Here is a 15,113-nt window from a genome sequence, read left to right as displayed (position 1 = left end):
GGGAGACCGCCCGTCATTTTCGAGAAGAGCAGAACGAAGGTCACAGAGAGAAAATGAGTGGCCCGTACGGGGATCGAACCCGTGAACTTGGCGTTATTAGCACCACGCTCTAACCAACTGAGCTAACCGGCCTCTCTCTGGCACATTTTATCCCCAATTGCTCAGAAATATCCTGGTTGCCCTAATCAGGCTGAAGAGATTAAAAGCAAAGCCTAATAATGGGCTCGTCCGGGATTTGAACCCGGGACCTCTCGCACCCTAAGCGAGAATCATACCCCTAGACCAACGAGCCGAAACATACATCCTCCGTGCTGCTGTCGGGCCGCAAACATTTCAGCTTCCATGGCTTAAAGCGCAATTTTCTTATTAAATCAACAATTAAAAGGTAGCCGGTGCAAAGTTTCCAGCACAGAGGAAATGGGGCCTCTTTTTTTGTGGTCATTGGAAATCACGCTGCAGGACCTGCACACGAATAATGAGAAGCTTACTTACAGGAGCCTGGTCTGCAACACTGGACCCAGTTGATGTTGCAGGAGCAGAGGCAGCACTTGGCTGGACAGAAGGCTGTGGAGGAGACTGCAGAGGAGGCTGAGCAGGGCGCAGAGGAGGAGACTGCAGAGGAGGCTGGGCAGGGCGCAGAGAAGGAGACTGCAGAGGAGGCTGGGCAGGGTGCACAGGAGGAGACTGCAGAGGAGGATGGGCAGGGTGCAGAGGAGGAGACTGCAGAGGAGGCTGGGCAGGGTGCTGCAGTCCTGTGGGTGGCTGTAGTGAGGATGGTCCGGGTGCAAAAGGACAGGGGTTGAAAGCCTTGCTGGAAAGATGGGAGATGCTCTTTCCAGTGGACAGGAAGCTCTGCAGGCGACTGGGACACCTGGCCAGGGGTCCACAATGCTGGAGGAGCAGGATAAGGGGCAGGAGCAGGGGCAGTAGCATGAGCCGGGGCAGGAGCAGGGCCTCTCGAGCCTGCAGTGGCTGGAGAAAAAAGAAAAAACTTACCCACTTACAGGGTATGGCTGGAGACAAAATCTTTTGTGCCAGCTGTGAAGCAAATAATTGCTTCCCCCGCGCCAACAGGGCCTTCACATTGGTCGCCAGCAGTGGGCTGTTCTTAGTGGCAGTAGGTGGAGGAGGAACAGACACAGTGGCAGTGGGCACAGCAGCAGTGAGGACAGATGCAGTGGGCACAGTGGCGGTGGGCACGTAGGCTGGAGCCTGCCTCTTCAGCACGTATGCTTTGAAAAGGGCCATATTGGTGTTAGGCCCGGCCTTTGCCTTCTTCAGGTAGGTGATGAAAGCCTGGGCCTCCTTGCTTGGGTCCTCATACACCTCCATTATTGACCTACCCTTAAAATCCCCAAACTCCACCATCAGACATCCAGAGTCTCCTGTCCTCTGGGCCTCCTGCAGCATGGCCTGTTTTTTTCTGATACACCTCTACAGCCTCGCCTACCTCCCTGATCTGCGAGGTGTATCTGAGGAACAGGTGTTTGTTGTCCGACAGCGGGTTGTCCCTCTCCTCCTCCCCCAAAATGCTGCTGACCAGATAGCAGGCATACCCCAGTGAGTTCTCCAGCAGCCACAGGAACCTCTGACCCTGGTGTTTCCCAAACTGGATCTTGCAGTGAGCCAGAACCAGGAACTGGTCTCCAGGATTCCCTCCATTCTGCCTCACAAAGGCAGTGGCATCAGCCAGGACCTCCTCCTTACACCTGGCCCTCCCTGCCAACACGATCTTCCTCCTATTGGCCTCCTCAGTTGGCCCCATAAGGAGTCGACCCTCAGAGGTTCTTCGTAAAACCGGGTATGCATACATAATCTGAAAGGACACAGGCATAAACAGAACGTTACATAGCTGTCATATTCCAACTGAAAGTATTTTACTACAGCATTTCTTTTTTATGTAATTAATTATTATAATATTATAATAATTAATGATTATTATTATTATGAGCATAAGCATTATTGTTTTTATACAACTGTAAATCACTTTGAATTGCCTTGTGTACAAATTGTAAATAGTGTGATGAACTTATTAATAAGAAAATAAATAACACTTCTTGGTACAATCTTGCTGGTATCATGCCATGTATCATGTATCATGGTAAAGTTGCAGGTTCAAATGTACAGAAGAAAACGTGTGCTATTACATGCTAGCTAGCTTTATTGGCATGTTTAATTGTCTAAAAACAAACACTGTTTATTAATAAATAATGATCGATTATACAGTCGTGAAGAATAGACTTACCTGTTGCAAAGATGACGATAATTACTACTGATGACGACTACTTCCTGCTCAGCTACTGTTCGGACGCTCTCGCTTACTGCTCCGCGCTTTGCTCTATCGCTTTTATATTTCTATATTTTGTCTCCTTTTATCACCTAATTTTAACTTCAGCAAATCAGCACAGTGCTCAAACGCTTGGATTACTACAAAAAAAAAAGCAGAATTATTTTATTCGACCAGCCTCCCACTGAAAGCTTACATTCCGGGGAAGAGAAAACACAACTGCCTACATTCATAAGGATAAGAAAATGCCTCCTCTGGAGTCTACTTGCTGCTCCAACTGCCACAGACTTTTACAAAGGATTGCAATTCTTGAAACAAAGTTAATTGCGGGACCACCAAACCAGACGGAACACACAAACGAGTTTCGTCATGGACGTCCTCAGCATACAGCCGGTTAGTCCCATGAATCTAGTGCTTCTCGACCGGCCATACTGAGTGTAGAGAAACAAGCCGATCGTTTTACTAATCGATGGCACAAACAGGGTGCGAGACCCAAAGGCACTCGAGACATCAGATTGTCACGAGCATCACATATTACTGCAGTAGCATCCTCTACCCCAGATACGGCTCTGACAAGGACTGCAAACACTGGTCTCCTACCACCGCCTATACATCTTGAGAACAGATTTGAAGTATTAATGAATGAGGAATCCCCAAATTTGATGAATGTGATCGCACACAGACAGAATCAGCCAGTAGCTAACACTGATGCTAACTGGGGCTCAAGGTCGAGCAGACAGCGGCACTCAGCTCACAGTGCAGCCGAGCCCAGGACTCTGATAGTGGGCGACTCCGTAATCAGAAACATTAATAGCAGGGATACAACAACGTGCTGCCTTCCACAAGCAACAACTTCTGATGTAAACAGGGAACTTCAGAACATTCTGATGAAACATAAGACTGCAAATCGACTCATCATTCATGTGGGGAAGAATGATATTCATAAAGAGCAGTCGGAACTTCTTAAAAAGGATTTCAATGAACTTTTTGAAACACTTAAAAGACTGAAAGTTCAAACATTCATCAGTGGACCACTCCCAGCAAGAGGAACAAACAGGTTTTCACGGTTGCTTGGGCTTAATACATGGCTGCAAAAAACCTGCAATATAAAAGGAGTGAACTTTATTGACAACTTCAATCTTTTCTGGAGTCAGAGGCAACTGTTTCAACAGGATGGCCACCACCCAAACAAACTTGGTTCAAGAGTGCTAAAGGACAATATCTACTTCTCCCTCCGTCATCCTTCTGCAATGTGTGCCAATCCACTCAACCTGAATGGCACACACACACCTGGATACAGTATGAATGACCACAGGATTTCACTTCAGCACCTGCATGGGCATGCGGTTGACACATCACACAAGGACAGTGATAACACCACTCAGCCACAACAACCTCTGCTCACGGACACAATCTCAGCTGAGCCCTGCCCACAGAGCTCACCACAGACAGACTGTGACATACCAGCACTGCTCCAAGATATAGCACCCATAGACGACTTTCTGGAAAACAGCCAGGGAAACCAGGACAGCATATTACAGCCTCCAATAACACCAGAGCAAAAATCCCTCTCACCGGAAACATTATCACTCTCTCCAGCATCTCCACTTCTGTGCTTCTCAGAGAAAATGCAACAACTGGTGCATGCTGGAACTAGACTATCCCACTCTTTTGCTGCGAGCCCCCAGATACCAACCAAAAAACGCCAGGCCCCACAACCACCAAAGCCTGCGGGCCCAGCTCGCCCAAAAAACTGTTTTAAAAACTTTTGATCTGACTCAGCATGTTCATGGACCCACATATAATCATGGACACACTCTAGATTTACTTATCAGTAAGGGTCTAAATATTTCATCAATTGTTATTAAGGATGTAGCACTGTCTGATCATTTTTGTATTTTCTTTGATATATTGATCTCTCCTGCCATTGAAGCTAGATCTGTGTCTGTCAAGAAGAGATGCTTAAATGAGAACACTAGTGTACTATTTATGAAGGCTATATCTTTAACACCAAGCATATCTGCTGACTCTGTTGATTTTCTCCTTGATTCTTTTAACTCAAAAGTTAAGAGTGTAATTGATGATATTGCTCCTGTGAAAGTCAGGAAGAAGAGTGGCAGACAAAAAGCACCTTGGAGAAACTCAACAGCAGTGCAAAATATGAAAAGACAATGCAGAAAAGCAGAGCGCATGTGGCGGAAGACAAAACTTGTAGTCCATTATAACATCTACAAATACAGCATCCATGCTTTCAATAAGGAACTAAGCAAAGCTAGACAGACTTTTTTCTCGAATATTATAAACAGCAATATAAACAACACGCGCACTCTTTTTGCTACTGTAGAGAGACTGACAACCCCCCCAAGCCAGATTCCCAGTGAAATGCTCTCAGTGAGAAAGTGCAGTGAGTTTACTTCTTTCTTCTCTGAGAAAATCAATAATATCAGAAAGGTGATCAGCTCATCCTTGAGTTGCGCTGGGGTCAGGCAGATCAGACAACAGCACGAGAAAGTAGCCACTATGTCTGATTTCGAAGAAATTGATGGCAAAATTTTGGAAGAAACCGTACAGCAACTAAAAACATCAACCTGCGCCCTTGACGCACTTCCCACATCTTTTTTCAAAAATGTGTTACACAGCTTAGAAGCAGATCTCCTGGAAGTGGTAAATGCCTCACTTCTCTCTGGGAGTTTTCCGACCTCCCTGAAAACTGCTGTCGTCAAGCCCCTCCTGAAAAAGAGCAATCTGGATAAGACCATATTAAACAACTATAGACCGATATCAAATCTTCCTTTCATAGGCAAGATCATTGAAAAAGTTGTCTTCAATCAGTTGAACAAATTCTTAAGCTCGAATGGATACTTTGACCATTTTCAATCTGGTTTCCGACCGCACCACAGTACAGAGGCCGCGCTCATAAAGATAATAAATGATATTTGCTTAAATACTGATACAGGCAAATTATCAGTGCTGGTACTACTCGACCTCAGTGCTGCATTTGACACTGTCGATCACAAAATACTTCTTGACAGGCTGGAAAACTGGGTCGGGCTTTCTGGGATAGTCCTAAAATGGTTCAGGTCATACTTAGGAGGCAGAGGTTATTATGTGAGTATAGGAGACCATAAGTCTGAGTGGACATCCATGACATGCGGAGTCCCTCAAGGCTCAATTCTTGCGCCACTCCTATTCAACCTGTACATGCTCCCAATGAGCCAAATAATGAGAAAGAACCAAATCGCTTACCATAGCTATGCAGACGACACACAGCTCTACTTATCCCTATCGCCTAATGATTACAGCCCCATTGACTCCCTTTGCCAATGCATTGATGAAGTAAACAATTGGATGTGCCAAAACGTTCTTCAGTTAAACAAAGACAAAACTGAAGTCATTGCGTTTGGAAACAAAGATGAAGTTCTCAAGGTGAACGCATACCTTCAGTCTAGGGGTCAAACAACTAAAAATCAAGTCAGGAATCTGGGTGTGTCTCTAGAGTCAGACCTTAGTTTCAGTAGTCATGTCAAAGCAATAACTAAATCAGCATATTATCACCTGAAAAATATTGCAAGAATTAGATGCTTTGTTTCCAGTCAAGACTTAGAAAAACTTGTGCATGCTTTCATCACCAGTAGGGTGGATTATTGTAATGGACTTCTCACTGGCCTTCCCAAAAAGACCATAAGACAGTTGCAGCTCATACATAACGCTGCTGCTAGGATTCTGAGCAGAACCAGAAAATATGAACACATCACACCAGTCCTCAGGTCTTTACACTGGCTGCCAGTTACATTTAGGATTGATTTTAAAGTATTATTACTGGTATATAAATCATTCAATGGCCTAGGACCTCAATACATTCCAGATATGCTCAGTGAATATAAACCCAACAGATCACTCAGATCATTAGGATCACATCGGCTAGAAATACCAAGGGTTCACTCTAAGCATGGCGAGTCTGCTTTTAGCTACTATGCCAGCCGCAGCTGGAACCAGCTTCCAGAAGAGATCAGATGTGCTCCTACAGTAGTCACATTCAAATCCAGACTCAAAACACATCTGTTTAACTGTGCATTTACTGAATGAGCACTGTGCCACTGTTCGTCCGACTGTTTGCACTGTATTTTATTTTATGTTTTAATTATTCTGATTTCATTTGATTATTTCTGTATTTTATCTTTTATTCCAAACTGTTTTAATTATTCTGATTTCTTTTGATTATTTTAATTTCTTCTATGTAAAGCGCTTTGAATTACCATTGTGTATGAAATGTGCTATTTAAATAAACTTGCCTTGCCTTGCCTTGCCTAATAATAGCGGTCGCCGATTGGTCAAAAGTAAGCCACAGCAGAGAAACACGATTGGCTCACGTGGGCTTACTTTGGGATTACTTTGTGTCAATCGGTAGGAAGCAGTTGGCGCAAGCGAGAGGTAGTGGGATCGATGCCTGCATTCTCCAGTGCTGTCCATCCTTTTTACGCCCCCCTTCAAGGGGCACTACCTAGATGAGCTCTTGCGGCTCAGTGCTGCCGAAAAAGTTTTTTCAAACGAGGTACTGCACACATTCCTGGCAAATTTGAACTCGGATCGCTGGATTCAGAGCCCAGAGTGCTAACCATTACACCATGGAACCTTGGCGTGTGTCAACTTTTCCCATGAGCAGCAGGATTTAAGTCATTGAGTCCAGAAGCACGATAGCAAGGATTTAAGTCATTGAGTCCAGAAGCACGATAGCAAGAAGCAGATGAAGCCTTTGCTTTTTAAGCCCATGTTTCCCCAATTCCGACTCGGAATTGAGAGTGCCAATTTCACCGCCACGTCAGCAGTTGCGCATCACCTCTGTTTTTTCCCTCCCTTCCGCAAAGAACCTAAAAAGGTTCCACCGAGATTTGAACTCGGATCGCTGGATTCAAAGCGCAATTTTTTGATTAAATCTACAATTAAAAGGTAGCCAGTGCAAAGTTGCCAGCAGAGAGGAAATGCGTCCTGTTTTTTTGTGGTCATTGGAAATCACGCTGCAGCACCTGCACACGTGCTAGGGATCGCGCCTCGTCTTTGTCTTTGAGAGCGATGGACACCTTCTCTCCATCATCGAGGGGAATTAGCTCAAATGGTAGAGCGCTTGCTGCGCAAAAGAAGGGGCCCAATCTTTGCGACCCGCACACAAGCCAAAAAGACGCTAAAAACGAGAATTTGCCCACAAATTTCCCCTGCAACATTATTAGGGCTATATTCCTGTGCGTTATGAAGGAGTTTTAGTCACATTTGAAACAAGTCACCCTCCGCGGGCTGGATTCGAACCCGTGTTCTGCGTGTGATCAACTGCGCCTGCGTCTTCATTTATCTATGACATCATTATATTGATTTATATTTTTGTTGTGTGTATTATTATTATTTTTAAATATTGCACATTACATGTAGTTGATTATTTAATAAAATGAATAAAAATGGAGGGACATGATTTGATTGACATGATTTATCAGATTTGTTTTAAGACACTTCAAATGTTTTATTAAATGTTTTTTTTTGTGTATATTATTTTTTAAAAATTGCATATTACATGTTGTTTATGATTGAATAAAATGAATACAAATGTTTCTTCAAATATGTGTGTTTTTTGTGAGGGATATGATTTGATTGATATGATTTATTAGATTACTTTAAGACACTTTAAATGTTTTATTAAAATGAATACACACAAATATTTCAATGACACTTAAAATGTTTTATTAAAATGAATACACAAATATTTAAATGACACTTTAAATGTAAAAAAACAAATATTAAAATAAATACACACAAATAATGAAATGAGTACACAGACACAAACACACATATATACATATATATATATATATATATATATATATATATAGGACAATATGAAAGACTGGGTGGAACCATGTACAGTAATATATACAAAATATATACAGGAAAAAAGCAAATTGTTTATTGAGGAGGTGGAGTTTGGCTTGTATTTTGCTGGCGCTGTTCTGCCAACCAGTCATCTAAAGATTTTCCATTTGAGGCACGCAAGCAAAATGTGGCATTACCATATCGGCTATGGCCAAACTCTTTGGTTTTGGGCTGCCCACATTTGCTGCACATGTTAAAGGTTACCCCTCGCACATACTTCCTCTTATGGACTCCGCTTTCCGTCTCCTGGGCCCGCCGGCGCCTGTTCCTCTGGGTGTAACGGGAAACAGGAGCAGCAGACACAGGAGCAGGTGGAGCTGGGCCTGCACCGGATGTTGAAGCACCAGAAGGTGGAATCACCATTGACACGGTCATGTCTGGGTTAAGGACTAGTGACAATGACCCAGGTGCTGAAATGGGCTGCACAACTCCTGATGCTGTGGGGGCAGGTGCAATGGGGCACACCATGGTGGTGGCAGCAGCAGGCCGCCGACCTGGTCGCAGAAGAGGAGCCTGTCCTTCTCAATTTGGCAGAAGGGTAAATGTATGTTTTGGGCATGAGGTCGATGCCGCTTCATCCAATTTTTCCCTCGGTGGAGGAAGCTGCGTATCAGCCACAGCAATTGGGTCAGGTGGAGTCAGTCCCTGAGCGAGGACACTCATTTCCTGTTTTTTCTGCTGCCGTTGAAACCTGAAAATAAATTACATGTATTATATATATGTTTAAAAAAGTATTCAGTTAATTTGAAGAAAATAATGTGCCTTGCTTACCACTGAATGAGTGTCTTCTGGTTTAGCTCAAACAGCTGGATCATTGTTTCATCCATCAGCCTGCGATTGTTAAGCAACAGCTCTCGGATGTGGTGGTAATCCGAGAGGATTTTAGACCACCTGGGGCGGCAAACTCCAGCCTTCTTGGTCGCCGACTTGTGTAAAGCACACAGCTTTGTACAAATGGCCTCAACCAAGCGGCTGGTGCTGGGCCACTGTGCTGGTCCCCCGGGATGTCCAATCAGACACCGTTTTACAATCTCCACACCCGTTGTGACTCCGGACCGCTTTGGTGCCTTAAAGCGTCCATGTGTCAGCTGAGGCTGATGTCGAGGCTGATAGTTGACCCGCTGTTTGTCTATGTCATGGAGAGCTGTCCACAGCTGAATGGCCTCTGTCACCTGCAGGTCAGTGAGGTAAGGAGCCTCACGAAGACCAACCAGGTAACCTGCCATATCCTGGACCTTGTCCCACCCAGCAATGCCATCGGGCCCAATGACTGCTCCCTAGTAAATTCAGATTAATGTTAATATATGTGGAATAAAACGAGATTGAAATTAGATAAAGCCCTTAAAGTGTTTTACCTGAGCCTCGTCGGAGAAACTGCTTCCAGTGTCAGATGGCTGTGACAACACTGAAGGGGCAGGGGCAAGTTGGTGTCCTTCTCTAGTTGATGTGGATGGCTCAGCCAGTGACACGTCAGCCATTGATACATCAGCCAGTGATGCTGGGGACTGAGGCTGAGGCAAAGATGAGGGGCTGTTTGCGAGATCATGGCAGGGGTCATTCTCGTACAGCACTGGAACTGTGATGTCCTCCGTGATCTCTTCCTCAAACCCCTCATCTTGCAGGTCTTGGTCATCAATTTCCTCCACCAGCCTGTCTTCATCCTCTGGGTTCTGGAGCACTGGAGTCAGTGTTTTGCCAGTCTGGCTGTAAAGGTACTCTATTCCTAGCAATTCACCTACGAGAATAAAAGGGGTAAAAATATGTCTTAATATTTTGTCTAGTACATTTAAGGCTAAATTGATACTTAGTAGAGTATTACAAAATAACAAATTAATGAATGTCTTGCCTGTATATGCTCCAGGAGGGCGATAGCGCTCATCCCAGGGCTTCCCAAAGACTGTCTTGCTAAGCTGGTCCACAACCTCTCTCATGGCACTGCCATATGACCGGATGGAGGACGCTCCTTTTATGGCAACTTCCATCCGGTCATCATTCCAACGCATCAAGCCCTCAAGGAGATAGGCTTGAAAATGCGCATCACTGGCACTGGTTCCTAAAAGTAAAAAAAAAAAAAAAAAAAGGGTTTTATATGTCACATATGTACAATATATTTACTACACATGAGGTGCTATGAAGTAGCTGGTTACATGTAATAGAGTTATGTAATTACATAAAAAAATTATTGTCATTATAACCAGAGTTATTAGTGATTTGTGAGGCAAGACAGCTTTGTCAATGCTTTTATGACATCAGAAAAGAACTGTAAAAGTGTGACATTTATTAATGTGACATTAATTTAACGTAATGGAAGCAGTTACAGTGCTTATATTTTTTTACAGAAAAATTACTAATCCATATGTATGTAATACCTGGAATAAAACGGTTCAGGTGGAGGTGGAATGACTCCAAGGAGGTAGAGCCTCGAGCATACCTGTAGCAGCACAGCTCCACACCGCCTTTCTTCAGTGTCCCCTTCTTTATGTAGAGCGGAAAGTGCTCTGGGTCTTGGATACACTGTACATGCTTCCGCTGTTCTTTCCATATCTGCTGGATCCGTTCATGGTTCAGAAGTGGAACTCCCAGAGTATCCTTCCCGTCCGCACTGTCAAACTGATCAATCAGTGACCCAATCAATATGGTGGTCTCCTCCTCCCCCCTGGTCCTCCTCCGGCAGTGCAGTGCCAACTCCCTCCGGTTAATGCGAGCACTGACCGCCTTTTCTGAGATGTAGCCAGTCTTCTTTGCTGCCAGCTCACCCTCCTTTGCACGGCGAAGAGCAGCCACATCCTCTGAATCCCACTGGAATATGGACATGGATAGACGTGCCATGAAGATCCCACAGAGCGGATGAGCCTCTGTCGTGACACCTGCAGCAAATCGCCGCATGAAATGCCAGATGTCCAGGCGCACTTCAAGCTCATCCCACTCCGAAAACATGGCCTTCACCTGAGACTGGCCGTGTTGACTGCAGCAATCTCTGTCCACGTACATCACCTTTGGGGATGCCTCTCCTGCCTCTCGGTAGCGTTTCATTAGGCCAGCTGCCATGGGGTCCAGTGCATGTCCCTCGGCGGCTGTTAGGACAGAGACAAGGACTTGGCCGTGTTCGTTACCAACATTTGTGCACCAGGCAGCTGTTCCTGAAGCAGCACCGGCAAGTTTTTTTGTGACCTATTGAAGAAAAAAAAGATTTTTAAAAACAAAACAAAATAAAAACTCATAACTGTGCATTATGTACACACACACACACATATCCATATCTGGACAATTTCTGGATATAAACAGGGCTGTGATACCTTTTTTGTGGAGTCCATCTTGAGAAAACAGCCAAATACAGATGTTATTTTGGCCTTGACCTCGTCCAGTCGCCCCAGAACATCCCTGGCGTACACAGCTAACAGCCACTTATTATTATTATTATTATTATTAGACTTTATTGTCCACCTTGGTGGAAATTTGTCTTTGACTTCTCCAAACATATATGCATCAGTGACACAACAGTTAAAATGACAAAATACACACAGTTTAAAAGTATGACACTACCACCGTCAACATACAACAACAGAAAATGGAAAGCAGCGCAGCCGATTAGAAGTTATATAAAACACAAAGACGCTTTCAGTTTAAATTAAGTTCCTGTATGGCATGGGGAATAAAGGATCTCTTATAAATGTTCCGGCTCGCCCTTGGGACCCTGAATCTACGGCCAGATGGGAGCAACTCAAACTCTGAGTTGAGTGGGTGTAGGGTGTCTGCTGATATCTGTCTGGCCTTCCTGAGTACCGCCCTATCATACACATCCCCAAGCTGCCTTTGTGACTTGCCAATCACCTTCCCTGCAATATTAACAATTTTGGAAAGCTTGTTTTTGTCTTTCACATTCAGATTGCCATACCAAGCTGTTATATTGAACTGTAAAATGCTTTCTACCAGACCCCTATATGCCATCTCAAGAATGTGTTGACTGACCTTGAAGCTCCTCAGCTTTCTAATTAAAAACAATCGCTGGTTAGCTCTCTTAAAAATACTCTCTGAGTTAACATTAAAACTTAAAGTGCAATCAATGATTGTACCCAAGTACTTAAAATTTTCCACTACTTCCACAGGCCGGCTGTTAAGTACAACAGGGGTGATGTTACTGGCCCCTCTTGGTTTCGTTCGTATTATAAGTTCTTTTGTTTTAGTCACATTAATTTCCAGTTTAACAGTCTGACACCAGTCCTGCAGTAAAGTGACTTGGCTAAAATAAGCTTCCTCATGTGCTGCATTATTTTCTGTGAGAAGTCCTACCAAGGCCATGTCATCAGCATACTTAAGTAAACTAACATTGGTGCTGTGCACAGTCATGTCATTTATATAGATTGAAAACAACAGAGGTGACAACACGCAGCCTTGTGGTGCTCCAGTATTTATGACAAGCTCATCTGAGTAGACCCCATTCATTAAGACTCTCTGAGGGCAGTCAGTTAATAAACTTCTAATCCAGTGAATGAGCCCACCATTCACATTCATCCTATGAAGTTGTTCTAAAAGAATATCAATTTGCATAGTATTAAAAGCAGATGTAAAATCAATAAAAAGAACCCGAGCAAGTGATTTTGGTTGTTGCAGATGTTTAGCTATTTGATTTACAAGAGTAAGAGTTGCGTCCTCTGTGCCCCTGTGTGACCTATAGGCAAATTGAAGGGGGTCAAGTTAATTCCCAACAGAAGCCATAAGATGGGTGCTGACCACTCTCTCCATACACTTGGCTAAGAGTGGAGTGAGTGCCACCGGTCTAAAGTCTCCAAGGTCTGTAGCCCTAGAGACCTTAGGCACAGGTATTATTGTGGACTTCTTCCATACGTTTGGAAAAACACCACAATTCAGCAAAATTTGGAACAGCTGAGTAAGAACCACTTTAAGCTGTTGAGAGCATACCTTTAGCACCCTTCCTTGGAGGCCATCAGGCCCAGGGGCTTTGTTTGGTCTGATTTTAGAGAGACACATGGCTACTTCTTCTTCAGAAAGCTGTATATGTTCATAACTACCAATCTGATCACAGGTAATATTGCACCCTATTTTTGGGTCTCTCACATCGTATCTTCCATAGAAAATGTTTAATCATTAACAAATGTGCCACAATCTGCCACGTTTACACTTTGTTTTTTTCTTTCCCTACCCATTATTGTATTTAATCCCTCCCATGCTTGTTTTGCATTGCCTGTACAAAATCTTTGCTCAACCTTATTCTTAAAATCTATTTTTGCTGTAAAAGCTTTACGCTTGAAATCCTTCTCTTTCTCCTTTACTAAGTCAGCTTCTCCTCTCAAAAATGCAGCCCTTTTCTCATTCAGACACATTTTAAGATCCTTTGAGAGCCATGGCTTGTTATTACTAAACACTTGAACTATCTTGGAAGTGATAACAGTTTCTTCACAGAACTTGATATAGCATGTGATTGTGTCTGTCAATTCGTGATGATCAGAGCATGCGTCAAAAAACATGCGCCAATCTGTAGAGTCAAAACAATCTCTTAGCTCCTCCTCCCCATCCTCAGTCCATTGACGTACAGTTTTCAGGAGTGGTTTTTCACGCCTGAGTTTCTGTCTGTATGTTGGAAGGAGATGAATGACATTGTGATCGGACTTACCAAGAGGAGGGCGACTCACTGCCTTATATGCGTCTGGGATGTTACCGAAGCACTGATCCAGTATGCGAGTGGAGCGAGTGGGCGTGGTGACATACTGCTGCAGAGTGGGTAGATGAGGTGACAGCTGACATGTGTTGAAATCCCCCAAAATAAACACCGGCTGATCTGCTGATCGGGAGAGAGCAGCATTGAAGCTGTCGGTTATTATTTCCGCAGCTTCTTTGTTATTAGGCCCTGGGACATAAACAAGAATAATGGTGATTTGCCCAAACTCCCGCGGAAGGTAAAACGGCCTGATAGATACAGACAGCAGCTCATAGTCTCTAGTGCACACTCTCTTGAGTACTTTGAATTGTGAAGCCCAAGCGCTGTCAATAAACATACAGAGTCCTCCCCCGATGGATTTTTGAGATGACACCTTATCACGATCTGCTCTTATAACTGTAAATCCCTCCATATCAATGCAAGTGCTGTCCTCGTGAAGCCATGTCTCTGTGAAGCAGAGCAAATTACTCCTTTGAAAATCCTCATCAAATCGGAGACGTGTTGTGATCTCATCCAGTTTATTATTTAATGATCTGACGTTTGACAGAGTTATGATGGGAAGCGGGTGTCTGTTTCCTCGCCTTCTCAACCTGTTACGAACGCCCCCCCTCGAGCCTCTTTTTTTCGTTTTCCTACCTTGGGCTTTTCCATGAGGGGTTGATGATACGTGATTTAAGTCCACAGACACAGCTTTATTCCTTAGGGCAAGAAGAAATTCCCTCGAGTATGTAATCAGTGGCGACGTTCGTTCACTTCCTTCATTGTTCCCGGCTAGGGCAAAGTTCTCTCTAACGACAGCATATAGGATAAAAAAGATCACCACTGTGCGCAAGTAATCCATTTCCATGTTGCTTAACTCAAGGACATGAACAAAACAAAAGTTTACAACACGATTAACGCCAAAAATTCACAAACAACAAACAAACGAACGGAGAAGCACAGGGTCAGCAGCCGTGCTGCGCCCCCTAGTTCCACTTAGGTTTAGGAAGGGCAGGTAAAAGGGGAGGCTCAGCAAACACAGGAGGCTGCACAAGGGAGGACCTTGTGAATGGTTCACAGGCAGTCAGGTACTGCAGGACACGCTGTGTCCATGCCTCACTGTGTTGTTCCATCAGCTTCTTGTAGAGCTGAGTCACACTGTTGCCCAGTGTCCTCTCCCTCATCATCCTCACCACCCGGTTGTCACATGAGTATCTAAAGAAACAACAGTATAATCATGCAAATGCTTTGGTT

The 15,113-nt window shown here is 44.1% G+C and overlaps 2 non-coding genes across 2 annotated transcripts; both read right to left on the bottom strand.

Annotated features, from left to right (window-relative positions):
- Positions 1-58: 58 nt before the first annotated feature.
- Positions 59-132, bottom strand: trnai-aau (transfer RNA isoleucine (anticodon AAU)). Its single transcript has one exon. It is a non-coding gene; the product is annotated as a tRNA-Ile (tRNA).
- Positions 133-220: 88 nt separating this feature from the next.
- trnap-agg (transfer RNA proline (anticodon AGG)) lies at positions 221-292 on the bottom strand. The gene has a single exon. It is a non-coding gene; the product is annotated as a tRNA-Pro (tRNA).
- Positions 293-15,113: the final 14,821 nt, after the last annotated feature.

The sequence above is a fragment of the Siphateles boraxobius genome, unplaced genomic scaffold (assembly GCF_051911475.1).
Source record: "Siphateles boraxobius isolate OS27281-9 unplaced genomic scaffold, OSU_SipBor_1 19, whole genome shotgun sequence".
NCBI lineage: Eukaryota > Metazoa > Chordata > Actinopteri > Cypriniformes > Leuciscidae > Siphateles > Siphateles boraxobius.
The sequence above is the reverse complement of the archived record's forward strand: the minus strand, read 5'-3'. Positions and strand labels throughout refer to the sequence as shown.